Source organism: Schistocerca cancellata, chromosome 3, assembly GCF_023864275.1.
Source record: "Schistocerca cancellata isolate TAMUIC-IGC-003103 chromosome 3, iqSchCanc2.1, whole genome shotgun sequence".
Lineage (NCBI taxonomy): Eukaryota > Metazoa > Arthropoda > Insecta > Orthoptera > Acrididae > Schistocerca > Schistocerca cancellata.
The window spans coordinates 99,312,812-99,333,739 of record NC_064628.1 but is presented as its reverse complement, the minus strand read 5'-3'; the positions used below and the strand labels follow the sequence as shown (position 1 = coordinate 99,333,739).

The window sequence follows — 20,928 nt, the reverse complement described above, 5'->3', positions numbered from 1 at the left end:
ATAAAAAAAAACTCGTAAAACGTCGAGAAAACTGCATTGAAGTCCAGGGAGGTTACGTAGAAAAATAACGCATGTTTCTGTTTTCTATCATCAGAATAAGTACAGCTTTTCACAAATGTGCCTTTACTTTTTGAATTCCCCTCGTATACCTGTATGTAGATGATTTTTGTAAATAAGCTTTACCTGTAATGTACTTTTAAAGATACAACAAGGGATGGCTTTTCTGATGGTGCATACGCGTGAATAATGAGTTTCGGCATTAACATCTATTTATAGATAACTGTTTAACCATGGGTAACGCCACGGTCCAAGCAAGTAACATATATAATTATACTAACCCCCCTAAGACATCCCCCCCCCCCCACTGCTAAAAGCACAAATCGCACACTGCTGCGCAGCCAGTGAGGCGCCTGTGGAAGAGTGCCCGGAACTGTCCGCTTCTGCGCATCGCTGGTGAGGCCCGAGCGCCTGCCGATGGCGACCGGGGCGACCTTGAAGGCGCCCCTGTCCGCTACCTGCGCTGTCGCCGTCACTGCACGGACCAAACACGGCTCGCCCGCGTTTAGGCCATGCGGTGCTGCTGCAATGCGTGGGCCACTGTTTTCCCGACCCCTCCGCCGGGATTTCTTCGCTTTCCCGCAACGCTTTCTTCCTCCATCCAACAATGCTATGCGTCTCTCAATACGGATACAGACTGTTCAGCCAAAACGTTTTGACCACCGACTTACTATCGATATAAACCCGACCAGGCGATAGTAGCTTCATCTGTCGAGGAATGACTGCTAGTCACACACATGCACGATCTCCTGATATCGCGTCGGACTTTCTTTTTCCCCGGCCGGCCGCGGTGGTCTAGCGGTTCTGGCGCTGCAGTCCGGAACCGCGGGACTGCTACGGTCGCAGGTTCGAATCCTGCCTCGGGCATGGGTGTGTGTGATGTCCTTAGGTTAGTTAGGTTTAAGTAGTTCTAAGTTCAAGGGGACTTATGACCTAAGATGTTGAGTCCCATAGTGCTCAGAGCCATTTCTTTTTCCCGACGTAGCGCGGCAGCTCGACGTGGCATGGACTCCACAAGCCGTTGGAAGTCCCCTGCAGAAATACTGGACCAGGCTGCGCTCTACAGCCGTCCATAATTGCGGAAGTGTTGCCAGTGCAGAAGTTTGTGCACGGTCTGACCTCTCGATTGTGTCCCATAAATGTTCGATGGGATTCATGTCGGACGATATGGGTGGCCAAATAAATCGCTCGAACTGTTCTTCAAACCAATCGTGAACAATTGTGGCACTGTGACATGGCACTTTGTCATCAGTAAAAATTCCGCCGTTCTTTGGGAACATCAAAGTCAATGAATGACTGCAAATGGTCTCCAAGTAGCCAAAAGTCACCATTTCCAGTCAATGATCAGTTCAATTGGACCAGAGCACTCAGTCCATTCCATGTAAACTCAGCGTACACCAATATGGAGCCATCAGTAGCTTGCACAGTGCCTTGTTGTCAACGTGGCTTCATGGAGTCTGCGCCACAGTCTAAACCTACTGTCAGGTCTTACCAACTGAAACTGAGACTCCTCTGACCAGAGCACGGTTTTTCGTCTAGGGTCGAAACGATATGGTCACGAGTCCAGGAAAGACACACGCGTCGTTCGCCTGCTGCCATAACCCATTAATGCCAAATTTCGCCCCACTGACGTAACGGTTACGCTCGTCGTACATTCCACTTTGATTTCTGCAGTTATTTCACTTACTTCAAAAAATGTTCAAATGTGTGTGAAATCTTATGGGACTTAACTGCTCAGGTAATCAGTCCCTAATCTTACACACTACTTAACCTAAATTATCCTAAGGACAAACACACACACCCATGCCCGAGGGAGGACTCGAACCTCCGCCAGCACCTATTTCACTCAGTGTTGGTAGTCTGTCAGCACTTGCAACTGTACGCAAACGCCGCTGCTCTCCGTCGCTAAATGAAGGCCATCGGCCACTGCGTTGTCTGTTATGAGAGGCAATGGCTGAAATTTGGTATTCTCCTCACACTCTTGACACAGAGGTTTTCGAAATATTGAATTCCCTAACGATTTCCGAAATGATATATGCCGTGCATCTAGCTCCAACTGCCATTCCGCGTTCAAACTGTGTTAATTCCCGTCGTGTGACCATAAGTGTTGTGTACATACACTCCTGGAAATGGAAAAAAGAACACATTGACACCGGTGTGTCAGACCCACCATACTTGCTCCGGACACTGCGAGAGGGCTGTACAAGCAATGATCACACGCACGGCACAGCGGACACACCAGGAACCGCGGTGTTGGCCGTCGAATGGCGCTAGCTGCGCAGCATTTGTGCACCGCCGCCGTCAGTGTCAGCCAGTTTGCCGTGGCATACGGAGCTCCATCGCAGTCTTTAACACTGGTAGCATGCCGCGACAGCGTGGACGTGAACCGTATGTGCAGTTGACGGACTTTGAGCGAGGGCGTATAGTGGGCATGCGGGAGGCCGGGTGGACGTACCGCCGAATTGCTCAACACGTGGGGCGTGAGGTCTCCACAGTACATCGATGTTGTCGCCAGTGGTCGGCGGAAGGTGCACGTGCCCGTCGACCTGGGACCGGACCGCAGCGACGCACGGATGCACGCCAAGACCGTAGGATCCTACGCAGTGCCGTAGGGGACCGCACCGCCACTTCCCAGCAAATTAGGGACACTGTTGCTCCTGGGGTATCGGCGAGGACCATACGCAACCGTCTCCATGAAGCTGGGCTACGGTCCCGCACACCGTTAGGCCGTCTTCCGCTCACGCCCCAACATCGTGCAGCCCGCCTCCAGTGGTGTCGCGACAGGCCTGAATGGAGGGACGAATGGAGACGTGTCGTCTTCAGCGATGAGAGTCACTTCTGCCTTGGTGCCAATGATGGTCGTATGCGTGTTTGGCGCCGTGCAGGTGAGCGCCACAATCAGGACTGCATACGACCGAGGCACACAGGGCCAACACCCGGCATCATGGTGTGGGGAGCGATCTCCTACACTGGCCGTACACCACTGGTGATCGTCGAGGGGACACTGAATAGTGCACGGTACATCCAAACCGTCATCGAACCCATCGTTCTACCATTCCTAGACCGGCAAGGGAACTTGCTGTTCCAACAGGACAATGCACGTCCGCATGTATCCCGTGCCACCCAACGTGCTCTAGAAGGTGTAAGTCAACTACCCTGGCCAGCAAGATCTCCGGATCTGTCCCCCATTGAGCATGTTTGGGACTGGATGAAGCGTCGTCTCACGCGGTCTGCACGTCCAGCACGAACGCTGGTCCAACTGAGGCGCCAGGTGGAAATGGCATGGCAAGCCGTTCCACAGGACTACATCCAGCATCTCTACGATCGTCTCCATGGGAGAATAGCAGCCTGCATTGCTGCGAAAGGTGGATATACACTGTACTAGTGCCGACATTGTGCATGCTCTGTTGCCTGTGTCTATGTGCCTGTGGTTCTGTCAGTGTGATCATGTGATGTATCTGACCCCAGGAATGTGTCAATAAAGTTTCCCCTTCCTGGGACAATGAATTCACGGTGTTCTTATTTCAATTTCCAGGAGTGTAGTTCCGCGTAGTCAGCGCGTACACAACTTTCCCAATAGAGCGCGCCCCGCTAAGCACAACAGCGCAGGCGCAGCGCTCGTCCGTCTCCACACTACGAGATGGCGCTGTCATAGAGACGGACCACATTCTGCTTCCGCCCATCCGCATATTAATATGTAACGCAGCCAATGAGATTGCTGCTAACGTAGAACATTTTCTCCTCGCGGATCACACTCGCGCAGTGATACCTGTACGCTCGAGGTATTATAACGTGTGTACAGACCTCCGATTAGTCAGTCTGCGTTAGTCTATAGTCAAGTTTCAGTAGGCGCCTAATAAGAGTACCACATTCCTGTACATAGCCACGAAGATAAATGAATAGACACTTTGTCAAGTATCAGAGATATGTGAGAATAAGATTAACGTAATTTTATGATTTTTATTATTTTAATACATGTGTGTGAAAATTAATCAAGTTCTGTTTAAAGTTGGTTACCGTCAATCTGCTACTCTAAGCGTGCAAGTGTCATTTGTATCGTCTGACCTAAAGGCAGCCCGCATCTCGTGGTCGTGCGGTAGCGTTCTCGCTTCCCACGCCCGGGTTCCCGGGTTCGATTCCCGGCGGGGTCAGCGATTTTCTCTGCCTCGTGATGGCTGGGTGTTGTGTGCTGTCCTTAGGTTATTTAGGTTTAAGTAGTTCTAAGTTCTAGGGGACTGAGGACCACAGATGTTAAGTCCCATAGTGCTCAGAGCCATTTGAACCATGGCGGAAACCTTTACATAAGAATCACCCTGACTACAGTCCGCCTCTGGTAGCTGACTGATGCCGACACGGTAGGTCAGCGTGTTCGGTCAGAGGGCTGTATGCTCTCTGTAATAAAAAACTGAGCCAAGGCATCAACGATGAACTTCAACGGATGTCTTGTGACGTCCGCCCAGACCTAACGCAACGAACTATATCGAACAAAATGAAAAAAAAAGGTTAGCTACCCTCTGTAAAAAAAAAAAAAAAAAAAGTGGTCAGCACGACAGAATGTCAATCCTAAGGGCCCGGGTTCGATTCCCGGCTGGGTCGGAGATTTTCTCCGCTCAGGGACTGGGTGTTGTGTTGTCCTAATCATCACCATTTCATCCCCATAGACGCGCAAGTCGCAGAATCGGCGTCAACTCGAAAGACTTGCACCCGGCGAACGGTCTATCCGACGGGAGGCCCTAGTCACACGAGATTTACATTATTTTACCCTGCGTAAAAATCACAGCTGCACCAATACACTGCCCTTAGATACCTTGTGTACGCGATACAGCCGCCGTCTATGTAAGTGCCTATCGCTGTCACTGCTGGTGCTCTCACCTGCAGTCTGTGAGGGGCTACTTCACTTCGATCTCGAACGTAGTTGGGGGGCCACATTAATGCGACTGGACCCTATGTGATGAAGATGGGTTATGATCATCGAGAAATGGTACTCATTTGATTACTGTCGTTTGTGAGAACAATCGGTAAGGTAAAATACGTATACCAGTGTTTTCTGCGACGTTGAGGTCAGCCACCCGCGATGAGTGGTAACCTGCGTGCACAAAGGAGGTGACCGCGCGTTTGCCATTTAATTGTGGCGGTGACCTTTAGCGGCGGTCCGGCTGGCGAGTGCGACGCAGTAGGGCGCGTTGTCCGGTGAGTCTCCGCGCAGGTCACGGCCCCAGGTCAAAGTCCGGCGGAAGTCACCCCGCCGTGGCGGCGCAGCGGCCCCAGGGAGAGTACCTCGCTCGCCCAATGGTCGCTAGTCTTCCAAACGTAGCTGCCCTGTCCAAAGTAGAGTGGAAATTCGGCTCTCCTTTCTACATAACTCGGCAACTACTACAGAATAATAGTGTGGGGGTTGATACACATATCGGTCCAGAACGCTCTTACGGTCTACATCTAAATGATACTCCGCAAGACACCTAATGGAGTGAGGCGGAGACTACGTCTGGTACGGGCAAGTCTTCAGGTCCAGATTGTATACCGATTAGGTTCCTTTCAGGTTACGCTGATACAATAGCCCCCTACTTAGCAATCATATACAACCGCCCGCTCACCGATAGATCTGTATCTACAGATTGGAAAATTGCGCAGGTCGCACCAGTGTTTAAGAAGGGTAGTAGGAGTAATCCATCGAACTACAGACCTATATCATTGACGTCGGTTTGCAGTAGGGTTTTGGAGCATATACTGTGTTCAAACATTATGAATCACCTCGAAGGGAACGATCTATTGATACGTAATCAGCATGGTTTCAGAAAACATCGTCCTTGTGCAACGCAGCTAGCTCTTTATTCGCACGAAGTAATGGCCGCTATCGACAGGGGATCTCAAGTTGATTCCGTATTTCTAGATTTCCGGAAAGCTTTTGACACCGTTCCTCACAAGCGACTTCTAATCAAGCTGCGGGCCTATGGGGTATCGTCTCAGTTGTCCGACTGGATTCGTGATTTCCTGTCAGGAAGGTCGCAGTTCGTAGTAATAGGCAGAAAATCATTGAGTAAAATTGAAGTGATATCAAGTGTTCCCCAGGGAAGCGTCCTGTGACCTCTGCTGTTCCTGATCTATATAAATGACCTGGGTGACAAACTGAGCAGTTCTCTTAGGTTGTTCGCAGATGATACTGTCATTTACCGTCCAGTAAGGTCATCCGAAGACCAGTATCAGTTGCAAAGCGATTTAGAAAAGATTGCTGTATGGTGTGGCACGTGGCAGTTGACGCTAAATAACGAAAAGTGTGAGGTGATCCACACGAGTTCCAAAAGAAATCCGTTGGAATTCGATTACTCCATAAATAGTACAATTCTCAAGGCTGTCAATTCAACTAAGTACCTGGGTGTTAAAATTACGAACAACTTCAGTTGCAAGACCACATAGATAATATTGTGGGGAAGGCGAGCCAAAAGTTGCGTTTCATCGACAGGACACTTAGAAGATGCAACAAGTCGACTAAAGAGACAGCTTACACTACACTCGTTCGTCCTCTGTTAGAATATTGCTGCCCGGTGTGGGATCCTTACCAGGTGGGACTGACGGAGGACACCGAAAGGGTGCAAAAAAGGGCAGCTCGTTTTGTATTATCACGTAATAGCGGAGAGAGTGTGCAGATATGATACGCGAGTTGGGATGGAAGTCATTAAAGCAAAGACGTTTTTTGTCACGGTGAGATCTATTTACGAAATTTCAGTCACCTACTTTCTCTTCCGAATGCGAAAATATTTTGTTGAGTCCAACCTACATAGGTAGGAATGATCATCAAAATAAAATAAGAGATATCAGAGCTCGAACAGAAAGGTTTAGGTGTTCGTTTTTCCCGCGCGCTGTTCGGGAGTGGAATGGTAGAGAGATAGTATGATTGTAGTTCGATGAACTCTCTGCCAGGCGCTTAAATGTGAATTGCAGAGTAATGATGTAGATGTAGATGTACCAATACCCAGTACACCCCCCCCTCCCCAACCTCACGAACCTGTTTCAGTTGCGAATGGTGAATGCCGCGTGGGAAGAATGATTGTCGGCTTTAGAAGTCGTTTAACAACTGAAAATGCTATATTCTCTTTTCTCTGTGAGGTACTGGATGATCTAAACAAAAGCTTTCGAACGCTTGGCATATTTTTTGATTTAACTACGGCATCTTATTGTGTTGATCGCAAAATATTGCTCCAGAAGTTGGACCATTACGGAATACGGGGAATAGCTCAAAATTGGTTCACCTCTTACTTTAGCAACAGGCAGCAAAAGGTCACTTTTAACAATGTTGATAACGGCTGTGATGTGGGGTCTGACTGGGTTACCGTCAAGTGGGGGGGGGTGCCCCAAGGATCAGTCTTGGGGCCACTCCTGTTCCTTATTTACATAAATGATATGCCCTCTAGTATTACGGGTACCTCTAAAATATTTCTCTTTGCTGATGACACTAGCTTGGTAATAAAGGATGTTGTGTGCAACATTGGCTCGGTTTCAAATAGTATAATGCATGACCACAGTTCATGGCTTGTAGAAAATAAACTAACGCTAAATCACAGTAAGACTCAGTTTTTACAGTTTCCAATAGACATTTCAACAAAATCTGACGTTTTAATTTCACAGAACGGGTATATGATTGGTGAAACTGAACAGTTCAAATTCCTAGGTGTTCAGATAGATACTAAGCTGTGGTGGAAAGCCCACGTTCAGGACTTGTTCAAACACGTAACACTCGAATTCTTACTATTCGAACGTTATCATAAGTGACTGATCGTTCGACACGAAAATTAATCTACTTTCCTTATTTTTATTCGCTTATGTCGTATGGTATTATATTTTGGGGTAATTCTTCCCATTCTAAAAGGATATTTTTTGCTTGAGAAACGAGCAGTTCAGGCAATAAGTGGTGTAATTTCACATACCTCTTGCCGACCCCTGTTCATGAGTATGGGTATTTTGACATTGGCCTCTCATATATATTCCTTACTGTCGTTTCTTGTTAACAATATTAACTTATTTCCAAGAATAAGCAGCTTTCACTCGGTTAATACTCGGCAGCAATCAATCTGCATTTGGATCGGACTTCCTTAACTCTTGTGCAAAAAGGTGTGCAGTATACTGAGTATACTGTTGCATCCATTTTCAGTAAGCTACCAGTCGAATTCAAAAATCTTAGCAGTAACCCACGCGCTTTCAAATCTAAACTGAAGATTTTCCTCATGGGTCACTCCTATGCTGTCGAGGAGTTCCTTGAAACATAAAGCTGATTTTTATTGTATTGCTGATAGCGTTTACTTAAACTTATTGACTGACTTTTTTAAGGTTCATGAACATTTATTTTCATTTGTTATTACGTTTGTTGTAATTGCATGTACTGACACGTTCCATGACCTTTGAGATTTGCTCCTCAATTTGGTCGTACGGAACTTGACGTGTAAATAAATAAAATAAAAAGCCTCTGTATTGCCTATGATTTCTCGAATGGTTATTACGCGAGATATACGAGGGCTGTTCTGAAAGTAAAGTCCAGTCGTTGTCTTTGCCAAAAAGTTGTCTTCATAGCGGTTCATGTCAGCAGAGATGAAAATGAGACAGCCACATCTGGACTGTACAGTGAGTGAGCAAACACATTCGATCGAAAACGCTGCAGGCCTGTTCTCATTGCCCCTGCAGTGTGCGGCTGAGGATTTTCATGAAGGAGGATTCACATGACAGTTACGTTATGTGGGCTGCATAACATCAGGCGAAGTCTATCACGGGCTGTCGTAATTGGCGGGAGACGATACTTATCTAGACATCTTTACATGCTCACTGTGCGCTCAGAACTGTAAAGATCGACGAGACACGATCAACAGGCCTACTGGAGACACTGTGCAACACACCTGTGCAAAGCTTCGGCAGGTTTACACTGTGATTTCCTTTTCGCGCCTGATGAGTCCTTATTTTCTGAGTAGCCCTCGTACGTGGAAGTAAGTAATATCACAAGCTAAGCCCGCCCAGTTGGCCATGCGGTCTAACTCACGGCTTTCAAGGGGGGTGGGGGGGGGGGCGGGGGGGCGGGGAAGGAGGGAAGGAGCGCCTGGTCCCCGGCACGAATCCAGCTGGCGGATTTGTGTCAAGGTCCGGTGAACCGGCCAGTCTGTGGATGGTTTTTAGGCGGTTTTCCATCTGCCTCGGTGAATGCGCGGTGGTTCCCCTTATTCCGCCTCAGTTACACCACCATTACTCTACCACGCAAACATAGGGGTTAGACTCGTCTGGTGTGAGACGTTCCCTGGGGGGTCCACTGGGGGCCGAACCGCATAATAACCCTGGGTTGGATGTGGGGCGGCGGAGGGGTGAAGTGGTCTGCGGTAGTCGTCGTGGGGTTGTGGACCACTGCGGCTGCGGCGGGGACGGAGCCTGTCCGTCGTTTCTACGTCCCCCGTTCACATACAATGCAATACAATATCACAAGGTGCGACATTGACGCAAATAAAACAGTGACCTGTATATACAATAAGTTTCCTTTAATTTACGTGTATAGTCTCGAACTTTTTGTTAACGGATTACCGGTTTCAGTCTATAATGACCATCATCAGATCTGCAGCAAAAAATGGGAAAAACATAAATACACTCGCAGATTGTCTACAGCTTCATTATGGTCTATTTATAAAGCTGCAGACAATATGCGACTGTATTTATGATTTTCCCATTTTTTGCTGCAGTTCTGATGACGGTCATTATAGACCGAAACCGGTAATTTGTTAACAAAAAGTTTGTGATCATACACGTAAATTAAAGGAAACTTAAGGAAGTAATATGTTCCCAGAATGAGATTTTCACTGTGTAGCGGAGCGTGCGCTTGTGTGAAACTTCCTGGCAGATTAAAACTGTGAACCGGATCGAAACTCGAACTCGGGACCTTTGCGTTCGCGGGCAAGTGCTCTACAGACTGAGCTATCCAGCCACGACTCCCGACCCGTCCTCACAGGAGAACGTCTGGAAGTTTGGAAGGTAGGAAGTGAGGTACTGATGAAAGTGAAGCTGTGATGACGGGCCGTGAGTTGTGCTTGGGTAGCTCTGCTAGTAGAGCACTTGCCCGCAAAAGACAAAGTTCCCGAGTTGGAGTCTCTGTCGGCGCACAGTTTAAAGTAATACGTTGTCCCACTCTTGCAGGAAAATGCTCTCTTGTAATTTCAGCAGCAGTAAACCTCGCAGTTACGCACGACGACTCTCTTGTAACGTCTGCAAGTGGAGTCCGTTGAGCACTCGGTAACGCTCTCGCGACGACTAAACGATCCCGTGACGAAACGCGCCGCTCTTCGTCGAATCTTCTCTACTCTCCTATCAGTTCCACCTGGTACGGGTCGCAGTTTGATGAACAGTGCCAAAGAACCGGTCGAACAAGCGCCTTATAAGGCACTTCTTTCGTGGATGTCTTACATTCCCTCAAGATTCTTCCTGCAGGTATGAATCTATCTGTGCATCTGCTTTTCCTAGTATTTGCTTTATGTGGGCATTCCACTTAAGATCGCTCTGGATAGCTACTCAAAGATATTTTACGGTAGACGAAGTTTCCAGCAGTTCCTCATCAATAGTGTAGTTGTGCAGTAGTGGCTTTCTTTTCCCATGTAAGCGCAGTTTGTTACATTTATTTACGTTCAGGGTCAACTGCCAGAACCTGCTCCATTCGTCAGTCCTCTGCAGGTCGTTCTGCAAATAGATACTGGCTTCTGGCATTGCTTATTTCTTGTAGACAAATAGCCAACAGTCTTAAAGAGCATCAGACGCTTTCTACTAGATCATTCATATACATTGTAGACAATAATGGATCTGTCACAGTTCTTTCATATATTACCTTTACATCTGTCGATCTTATTCTCTTGAAAGCGGCTTGTTGAGATCTGTCTGTAAAGAAGTCTTGAATCTAGTCTCACAAATCTGGTCCGATACTCGATATTCCCGTTTCTTTTTCCACTAAATGGCAGTGGTGGACGGTATGAGATACCTTCCAAACATGGCATCAATCTGAGCGCCGTTGTCTGCAACGCCATGGATCTCGTGGAGGGACAGAGCGAGCTGAATTATCAGTTGGGCTTTATCACAGGTAAATGTACAAAAGAGACACTTCTCACACTGCGCTAGATACTAGAGCCAGGAGCTAAGAAAAAATCAAGACAGTTTAATAGGATTTGTCAACCTAGAAAAAGCGGTGTACGACGTAAAATAGTACAAGATGTTTCACATGGTCAGAACAAAAGTATAAACTATAGGGAAAGACGGGTGATAACGTGTTGAAAGTTCATAGGTTGTTCGCGTAGGCAATGGCCTTGGACTTGAGTTATGCTGTGACGTTGCTGTAAAATTCTGTCGCTTATTACGTCTGAATGCTGCAAGGTCGTCTGCAAACTAGTCATGGAACAACACACAGCAAACTTATAATCATAGGGCAAATGGACACAATAGTCCCCAGTCAATAACAGACTTACGAGCAAACAAGACGAGCAAGTACAACGCTCGTTACCTCCACTGAATAATAAGAGAATGAGCGATTAGTTTCGCCACTGCAAACAACTGTACCACTGTCACAGTTAGAAAAAAAAGCTTAGACACGCAACAGGTTAAATTTATCATTAGTATGTCGCCTAATCAGTGAAAAGATGTAGGACAGTTTAAAGACTTTCGTAATTTGAATCAAGTATCACAGAACAGATTCTTATTTGCTCTAATTATGGGACACAATACACGAGTAGTTAACAGGAAGCAAAGATCTTCTAAAAATCTGGACTGAATTTACAGAAAATGACTTTAACACTGTAGGGATGTACCAAATTATAGAAAAGACTGCAAAGAGAAATCAAAAGTTATTCTTTTCTGGGTATCTCAAGGATTCAGCGTTGATGAAACATAATCAGAAGCTATGACCAAACATGAAACTCAAGTTGCCACAATAAGTAAGTATCGAGCTCCTCAAAGTACGGATTGCACGACTGCAAATTACAAAACTTACATTTCCCCAAAATCAGCAAATCGTGGGCTCTGAAACACCAGACACCAGTAAGAGGATCAGTCGCACAGCAGGTGGAACATGAACGCCACGAAACTTTATTGTCCATCCTCAATTCTCTACTCTCAAAAAGCTCTTCGTGGAGGGGACAATTCAATGTGACGGACGAAAATATGGCTTATTTCATGAAAAAGCATGGGAATATAAGAGAAACTCCCCACTCTTGGTTTACAAAACTCACATTAACAAAGATGAGTGTAGTACTATTACTTCTGCATCTACATCTACTTCGGTACTCTGCAAATCACATTTAAGCGCCTGCCAGAGGCTTCAAAGAACCATCTTCACAATAACTCTGTCATTTCATTCTCGAACAGTGCGCGGAAAGGACGAACACCTATACCTTCCCGTGCGAGCTCTGATTTCCCCTATTTTATCATCATAGTAGTTTTTATATGAAGATGGTATCTGTTCTTTCGGACATGTCCGAAAGAACAGATGCAAATTAGTTAACGCTCACTGGCCATTTGACCATCTTCTTCTGTGTGGATGCACAAACAGCTCCCGAACTCTTACGGGAACCGGCAGTAAAGCCGCGCGTAATGAGTATAATGGGCAGAGGCACTATGAATATAGTGCGGGACAATAAGTTGCGAATGTGGGTCTTACGGGAGGCGTGCCAGAGATAAGTCCCTGCAGTCGCACTATCTTCTGTGTCCTCAGTGGCTCAGATGGATAGAGCGTCTGCCATGTAAGCAGGAGATCCCGGGTTCGAGTCCCGGCCGGGGCACACATTTTCAACTGTCCCCGTTGACTTATATCAACGCCTGTGTGCAGCTGAGCGTATTCATTTCATTGTAATTTGATAGTCGTTTTTTCCTATATAGGTCGGTATCGACAAAATATTTTCGCATTCCGAAGAGAAAGTTGCTAATTGAAATTTCGTGAGAAGATCCCGCCGCAACGATAAACGCCTTTGTTTTAATGATGTCCACCCCAAATCCTGTGTCACGTCCTTGACACTCTCCCCCCTATTTCTCGACAACACAAAACGCGCTGCCAGTCTTTGAACTTTCTCGATGAACTGCGTTAACCTTTATGGTAAGGATCCCACATCAGACAGCAGTACTTCAAGAGAGCAAGGACAAGCATAGTTAGGCAGTCTCTTTAGTAGATCTATACATCTCCTAAATGTTCTGCCAATAAAACACAGTCTTTGGTTCGCCTTCCCCACAACACTTTTACATGTTTCTCCTCAACTAGTTGGCCCATTACTACCCTGCACGGTGGTGGGGCAACTCAGTTCAGTTGGATGACCAAAATTTAGGCGTTAAAGCAATCGCTTATCTCATGCTGCCCAGGCAGCGACATGATCTTCAAATGGTTCAAATGGCTCTGAGCACATCTGTGGTCATCAGTCCCCTAGAACTTAGAACTACTTAAACTTAGCTAACCTAAGGACATCACACACATCCATGCCCGAGGCAGGATTTGAACCTGCGACCGTAGCGGTCGCTCGGTTCCAGACTGTAGCGCCTAGAGCCGCTCGGCCACCCCGGCCGGCGGCGAAATGATGTCTCGACCTTCGGTGTTCATGAAGAAAACCCAAAAAATATCATACTCAGTTATTTTCTGGGGGTGGCAGCGATGGGTTGGCTTCCCCTGGCCTCAGCTAGGCCAGGCACCAGCTCTGCCCACAAAAGCACAAAGGAGGCTTCCGTGAACTGCCAGTCTCCTAATGAGATTCCCTGACTACCTTCTGCGACAAGAGAACCCTGAGACCACACCAGGATTTCACTTTTCCAGTGCGAAAAATGGAGTCTCCGTCCCAAGCCCACATGTCCAATACTCCGAATAAAGCAACCACCAAATAGTGATGGAAAATGAAACAATGCAACTTAGCGATATGTGACAGTAAGGTCACAACCTACAAGAATCTAGAGGGGAGTAGTAAGAATGTAAGACGAAGACCGGAATGCTCAGATTAAAAAAACGGGCGTAAGACAGGGATGCAGTCATTCTCCACTACTGCTCAACCTGTACGTCGAATAAACAATAACAAAAATGAAAGAAAGTTTTAGTTTATTATTATTTATTTTATGGCCTTCATTGGACCACTGTAGTCAAAAATACAAAGTTCTAAACAAGTTGTTACAAATGGATACAATTTGGTTCGACAATAACTTAATATATTTAGGTAATATAATTATTAGAGGCTATTCTTATATGAAAGGTGTTTTGCTCTTCTGTCTGCCCAATATTTCTTCATTCTTTCAGATATTTTCTTTCTTTCTTCATCTGAGAAAACTCTTCCTGTACTCCTTTTATTGATTTTCATTTGTAGTCTGGTTTGCGGGTCTTGCAGTATTCTGGTTTTCTCTGTCTTGTTTTTTAGTTCATCTACTGTAATTTGAAGTTCTTTTATATCTTCCTTAATTTCTGTGATCCATTTAATGTCGCTCTTGCTATTCCACAATTTTTGTATTATTTTTTTACTAATTCTGTTTTCTGGAGTTCTCATCAGATGTCCAAAGAATGAGATGCGTTTCTTCCTGATTGTGCTCATGACTGGTTCTATTTTCTTATATACTGTTTCATTTGATGCTATTCTCCAATGGCCATTTATTTTATACTGTTTATTTATACATGTCCTAATTATTCTTCTTTCTATTTTTAGTATTCTGTCAATTTCTGCTGTATTAGTTGTTTTGAAGATAGTTTCAGCTGCATACGTTATTTCTGGTTGTGTAACTGTTTTATAGTCTTTTAATTTTGCATCTATAGATAGGCTTTTTTTGTTGTATGTAGTTTTGGTAATGTAATTTGCATAGTTCAGTTTTTTTATTCTATTTTGCCATGATGGCTTCTCATTTGGATTGTATGTTATTATTTCGCCTAAATACTTAAATTTATCAACAATTTTGATTTCCTGTTCTCCTATTGTAATTTTTTTTGCAAGTGGTGGATCAGTTAGCATAATCTCCGTTTTTTCATATGGTATTCTAAGGCCTACTTTCTCTGCTATTTCTTGTAGTGATTTCACTTGTTGCCTGGCTTCTTGAATGGTGTTGGCTAGGAGAGCAAGATCATCAGCAAATCCCAAGCAGTTTAAGCTAATATCATCTTTTGCACTTCCAATTCTTATCCTCTTTGGATTGTCCTTGTACCATTCTCTCATTATGTATTCCAGTACAAAGTTGAAAAGTAATGGTGATAGGCAGTCACCTTGTCTTAAGCCTGTTTTTATGAGGAATGGTTCCGAAATTTCTCCTCTAAACTTTACTTTTGATTTGGTGTTGGTTAGAGTGAGTTGTATTATTTTAATTAGTTTTGGATGGAGTCCTAGATTTCTTAAAATTTTTAATACTGAAGGTCTGTGGAGACAGTCATATGCCTTCTTAAAATCTACAAATGTTATTGCCAGAGGTTTGTTCCGTTTCTTGTAGTATGCCATAATCAATTTTAAACTAATTATCTGCTCTGCACAGCTTCACCATGGTCTGAAACCTCCCTGATATTCCCCTAACTCCTGTTCTAATTGCTCCTTGATTCTTTCATATAGGATCTTGGATAGAATTTTATATGTGCAATCTAGGAGAGAGATTCCTCTGTAGTTATCTGGGTTGCTCTTATCTCCCTTTTTGTGTAGTGGGTGGATGATAGCTGTGGTCCAATGTTCGGGAAATTGTTCTGTTACCCAAATTTTTGTTAGAGCCATGTGTAAGGAGGTATTGACTGTGTCACTTGCATATTTCCACATTTCAACGAAGTTTTAGTAATGGCATTAAAATTCAGAAAATTCAGGGCAAAATGATATCAGTAAGTACGGGGGATAGTCAAAATAAAATAAACAATGGTAGTATGGGATAGTTGTTTTACGGTCAACAAAACATGTAAGGCACGTGTCGCGCTAGACTGTGCGTATTCAGTGCGGAGCAGGCATCAGTGCAGGTTGTTTACGAGTAGTGCAGACTTCGTATTGAGGCCGAGGTCGACGTACAATGAAAGACCTAACAGAGTTCCAAAGAGGGCAGATTGCGGAGTCACGATTAGCTGGAGCATCAGTAACCAAGAAAGCCAATTTATTGAAAGTTTCAAGAGCAACTGTTTCAACAGTCATGACAGCCTACACAGAACACGGAAAGACATCATCCTGTCAATGTAACAGTGGGCGCAAATCAAAACTAAATGACGAGATGGTCGTACGCTAACACGAACTGTGCCAAAACAACACAAAACTACGACGGCTAAAGTGACTGCAGACCTCAACAGCCATCTTCGAGACCCCGTATCTATCGACACCGTCCGCCGAGAACTTCATAAAGCGAATATTCATGGACGAGCTGCTATATCGAAACCATTAGTGAAGACAACCAACGCAAAGAAGTGTAAACATTGGTATCAGGAGCATAAATCCTGCACGGTTGATCAGAGGAATCTAGTCATATTGTCCGACGAGTCAAAGTTTTCGTTATGTCCAACATCGGGCCGGGTTTACGTCTGGGGAACGCCAAAGAAGCCTGCAACCCTGATTGCTTGATTCCAACGCTTAAGCATGGAGGTGGAAGTGTAATGGTGAGGGCAGCCACATCATAGTATTCTACTGGTCCCATCATTACTCTCAAAGGCCGTGTTACAGCCAACAACTATGTGAACATTTTAGGTGATCAGGTGCACCCTATGATTCAAATGTTGTTCCCCTATAATGAAGCCATATTTCAGGACGATAATGCACCCATTTACACAGCCAGGACAGTACAATCGTGGTATGGGGAACATGCAACTGAACTGCAGCTTCTTCCCTGGCCGGCACAGTCCCCGGACTTGAACATTATCGAACCCTTGTGGGCCGTATTGGAGCGCAGACTCCGGAGCACATTTCCGCCTCCCTCGTCACGACGGGAGTTAGAAGAGGTTCTGATTGAAGAGTGGCATAACATTCCACTGGAGACTCTACAATCATTATATGCCAGTATTCCAAGAAGAATCGCAAATGGGAATCCAACCTCTTATTAATAAACCATTCCCAAGTAAGTACAGATGTTCAAATTATTTTTCCTATCCCCTGTAGTTTCTCTCATTACGTTGTTGTCCTTTATGAAAATGGCGAACAGTTGCAGGAACTGTTAAGTAGCATGAACTGTGCACTGAGCACAATATGGGCTGACAGGAAATCACATAAAGACGGAAGTTAGTGCCTTTCTAAGCTTTCCTTCTGTTTTTTAGTTTCCCCACTTTTTGAGTTTCGCTCCCATTGCTGCTGAATTCAAATTTGGATTTTCCTTTACCTTTCCCTAAACCACAGACCGGGCGCTCATGACCGTACCAATTTTGGGCCCTAAAACCATAACAAAAAAAGACGAAAGTATTGAGGAGTAGAAGAAATGAAATCAGTGATTAACGTAACATCAAAATTGGGACCATGTATTAGGTAAGCAAAAGCTTCGAAGTAAAATAATATGTAATAGACGAATCAAGGATGACATAATTATCAAATTAGCACAGGGAACAGTAATAGAACCCAGTACGTTGCCCTCGAGGGTGAGTGTTCATCGGAGGTGAGGGTATCATCTGGAGTGCCCCAGGGAAATGTGGTAGGTCCGCTGTTTTTTCTATCTACATAAATGATCTTTAGGATAGGGTGGATAGCAATGTGCGGCTGTTTGCTGATGATGCTGTGTGTACGGGAAGGTGTCGTCGTTGAGTGACTGTAGGAGGATACAAGATGACTTGGACAGGATTTGTGATTGGTGTAAAGAATGGCAGCTAACTCTAAATATAGATAAATGTAAATTAATGCAGATGAATAGGAAAAAGAATCGCGTAATGTTTGAATACTCCATTAGTAGTGTAGCGCTTGACACAGTCGCGTCGATTAAATATTTTGGCGTAACATTGCAGAGCGATATGAATTGGGACAAGCATGTAATGGCAGTTGTGAGGAAGGCGGATAGTCGTCTTCGGTTCATTGGTAGAATTTTGGGAAGATGTGGTTCATCTGTAAAGGAGTCCGCTTATAAAACACTAATACGACCTATTCTTGAGTACTGCTCAAGCGTTTGGGATTCCTATCAGGTTGGATTGAGGGAGGACATAGAAGCAATTCAGAGGCGGGCTGCTAGATTTGTTACTGGTAGGTTTGATCATCACGCGAGTGTTACGGGAATGCTTCAGGAACTCGTGTGGGAGTCCCTAGAGGAAAGGAGGCGTTCTTTTCGTGAATCGCTACTGAGAAAATTTAGAGAACCAGCATTTGAGGCTGGCTGCAGTAAAGTTTTACTGCCGCCAACTTACATTTCGCGGGAAGCCCACAAAGATAAGATAAGAGAGATTAGGGCCCGTACAGAGGCATATAGGCAGTCATTTTTCCCTCGTTCTGTATGGGAGTGGAACAGGGAGAGAAGATGCTAACTGTGGTACGAGGTACCCTTCGCCACGCACCGTATGGTGGATTGCGGAGTATGTATGTATATGTAGATGTAGGGAGACTTTGCAATCCTGGCTAAAACAAACAAGTTTACTGTCAACAAACATTGGGTTTAGTTTGAGAAGAAATTTCTGATTACGTACGTCTGGAGCACAGCGTTGTATGGAAATGAATTAAAGACTGTGAGAAATCCGGAAAAAATCGAGTCGTTTGACATTTAGTGCTACAGAAGGATATTTAAAATTAGGTGGAGTGACAGGATAAGAAATGAGGAAGTCCTCCGCAGAATCACAGAGGACAGGAATATGTGATAAACACTGGCCAGAAGAAGCGACTGGATGACAGAACATGTTAGGTGGCACGGAGTAACTTCCATGCTGCTAGAGGAGTCGTAGAGGGGGAAAAAAAAAGACCTGCCCTGAGATAAAGAGAGGTTGGCACAGGAGAGAAATTTGTGGCAAGCTACTATGAACCCGTCGGAAGACCGACGGTCCAAAAAAGTCAGTTTTAAATCTTTACAAATGTGTTTCTCGGGTTAAATGAAACACGCGTTAGTATTACTCTCACCATAGTATGAACACATGAACTTTTTAGTCATATTTTTCCTTAAAAAGAAGTACGAAGAAATCGACAGAAGCACGTTGTGGAACAATATACACTACTGGCCATTAAAATTGCTACACAAAGAAGAAATGCAGATGATAAACGGGTATTCGATGGACAAATATATTATACTACAACTGACATGTGTTTACATTTTCACTCAATTTTGGTGCATAGATCCTGAGAAATCACTACCCAGAACAACCACTTGGCCGTAATAACGGCCTTGATACGTCTCGGCATTGAGTCAAACAGAGCTTGGATGGTGTGCACAGATACAGCTGCCCATGCAGCTTCAACACTATACCACAGTTCATCAAGAGTAGTGACTGGCGTATTGTGACGAGCCAGTTGCTCGGCCACCATTGACCAGACGTTTTCAGTTGGTGAGAGATCTGGAAAATGTGCTGGTCAGAGCAGCAGTCGAACATTTTCTGTATCCAGAAAGGCCCGTACAAGACTTGCAACATGCGGTCGTGCATTATCCTGTTGAAATGTAGGGTTTCGCAGGGATCGAATGAAGGGTAGAGCCACGGGTCGTAACACATCTGAAAGTGTTGAAAGTGCCGTCAATGCGAACAAGAGGTGACCGAGACGTGTAACCAATGGCACCCCATACCACAAGCCGGGTGATACGCCAGTATGGCGATGACGAATTCACGGTTCTAATGTGCGTTCACCGCGATGTCGCCAAACACGGATACGACCATCATGATACTGTAAACAGAAGCTGGATTCATCCGAAAAAATGACGTTTTACCATTCGTGCACCCAGGTTCGTCGTTGAGTACACCATCGCAGGCGCTCCTGTCTGTGATGCAGCGTCAAGGGTAACTGCAGCCGTGGTCTCCGAGCTGATAGTCCATGCTGCAGCAAACGTCGTCGAACTGTTCGTGCAGATGGTTGTTGTCTTGCAAACGTCCCCATCTGTTGACTCTGGGATCGAGACGTGGCTGCACGATCCGTTACAGCCTGCGGATAAGATGCCTGTCATCTCGACTGCTAGTGATACGAGGCCGTTGGGATCCAGCACGTCGTTCCGTATTACCCTCCTGAACCCACCGATTCCATATTCTGCTAACAGTCATTGGATCTCAACCAATGCGAGCAGCAATGTTGCGATACGATAAACCGCAATCGCGATAGGCTACAATCCGACCTTTATCAAAGTCGGAAACGTGATGGTACGCATTTCTCCTTCTTACACGAGGCATCACAACAACGTTTCACCAGGCAACGGCGGTCAACTGCTGTTTGTGTGTGAGAAATCGGTTGGAAACTTTCCTCATGTCAGCACGTTGTAGGTGTCCCCACCGGCGCCAACCTTGTGTGAATGCTCTGAAAAGCTAATCATTTGCATATCACAGCATATTCTTCCTGTCGGTTAAATTTCGCGTCTGTAGCACGTCATGTTCGTGGTGTAGCAATTTTAATGTCCAGTAGAGTAGAACAGTACTGATATTATCAGCTGAACGGTTTCGTCCTGCACGACTGAATGTACGGAAGGATTGTAATGTGCGGCTGAATAATTTTTATGCTCCTGGCAGTTATTGTTTATTCTTTATGTATCTCCCTCAGATGTTTAAAGAACTTGAGCCGCCTGTACATATCTCCCGAGCGGGAATGTTCGCCCGAGGCAGTACCGGCAAACTTGTACGGGAAGACTGGTCGATGCTAATGGTCGAGCAAAGCTGGGCCTAGCCCGTTCCGACGAGCACGACGTGGTTAATGTAACGGCAGCTCCTGCAGGCAGGTTCCCCTCTTTCGGAGTCTTTCTTAAAAAATTTCTCATGCAGGTTTACCGTGCTTGTGGTTGCCGGGACCACTGAACGCGGATCATTTGCATCGTTTA

At 45.4% G+C, this 20,928-nt stretch overlaps 1 protein-coding gene and 1 non-coding gene across 2 annotated transcripts in view; both read left to right on the top strand.

Moving 5' to 3' along the window:
* The window catches only part of LOC126177105 (proton channel OtopLc), a 760,838-nt gene that overhangs the window by 199,719 nt on the left and 540,191 nt on the right, over positions 1-20,928 (top strand). The window lies entirely within an intron of this gene.
* Trnat-ugu (transfer RNA threonine (anticodon UGU)) lies at positions 12,763-12,836 on the top strand. The gene has a single exon. It is a non-coding gene; the product is annotated as a tRNA-Thr (tRNA).